Here is a 1,250-nt window from a genome sequence, read left to right as displayed (position 1 = left end):
CTTCAGGGTCCTTCCATTCAAAAGCAAAGATGGGCTGGCTAACCGGGCTCAGCCTTAGGCAGAAGACTGTATCCTTCAGGTCAAGTACAGTATACCACCTGTGACTGGGAGGTAAAGAACTCAGGAGATTATAGGGATTAGGAACAGTGGGATGGATATCTTCTATCCTCCGATTGACTTTTCTTAAGTCTTGAACTGGTCGATAGTCATTTGTTCCTGGCTTTTTTACGGGGAGCAGCAGGGTGTTTCCAGGGGATTGGCAGGGGCGAATTATGCCCATTTGTAAAAGTCTTTGAATGTGGGCTTTAATTTTCTCTCGGGCCTCTTTGTTCATAGGGTATTGTTTAATTGAAAGCAGAGTTGCAGATGGTTTTAATGTGACCACTATTGGAGGCTGGTTACATGCTAGTCCTGGGCTTCCTGTCTCGGCCCATGCTGAGGGGATTTTACATAGCCAATCAGATATACCAGGAGTTTTTGTTACCGGTCCCTCATATAACCAATGTTCATTTTTCAGCCGCAGGGTTAACACCTGTAATGGAGCTCCATTTTTTTTTTTTTTTACAGTAGCCCCCTTTGTAGTGAAATGGATATAGGCTCCCAACTTAGAGAGAAAATCTCTCCCGGTATGGACAGTCGGGGACCAATAAGAATGAGTGGGAGACTCATCCTGTGCTGAGGTCCACTTTTCTTTCTGTGGTCCATCTGTATGTTTTTCCTCCGGTGGCCCCTTGGACCCAGGCTGTTTTGGAACTCATAGGTCCCTCAGTTGTTGTCAGGACCGAGTGCTGAGCTCCTGTGTCTACCATGAAGGTAGTCAATTGCCCCCCTATCTTCAAGGTTACCCTGGGCTCAGGGGGGAGCTCCTGGCCCCGACTTCCCTAGTCCCCTAGGTCTTTATCCACTCGGGGCCTTTTTTTGTCTCCCAGGTTTCTACCTGGTCCTGGTCCTGTTTCCTGAACTACTGTGGCCAAAATTTGACTTAATTTTTTATTTTTATTTTTTTATTTTTTTTAGCTTTCTGCTCTTTTCTCATTCTGTCCTCTCTTTTTTCTGAAGTTTTTTGTTTATTATAGATTTTTTTAGCTTTTTTTACTAAATCCTGTAAGGAGTACCCCTGAAGGCCCTCCAGCCATTGGAGCTTACCACGAATGTCAGGAGCTGATTGTCCTATAAAGGCCATAATAAGATCTGCCTGACGCTCCTGGGCTGTGGGATCAAAAGGGGTGTACATCCGATATCCCTCTATC

This window comes from Nannospalax galili, unplaced genomic scaffold, assembly GCF_000622305.1.
Source record: "Nannospalax galili isolate Female #2095 unplaced genomic scaffold, S.galili_v1.0 scaffold1082, whole genome shotgun sequence".
Taxonomy (NCBI): domain Eukaryota; kingdom Metazoa; phylum Chordata; class Mammalia; order Rodentia; family Spalacidae; genus Nannospalax; species Nannospalax galili.
This window is presented reverse-complemented; position numbering follows the sequence as displayed.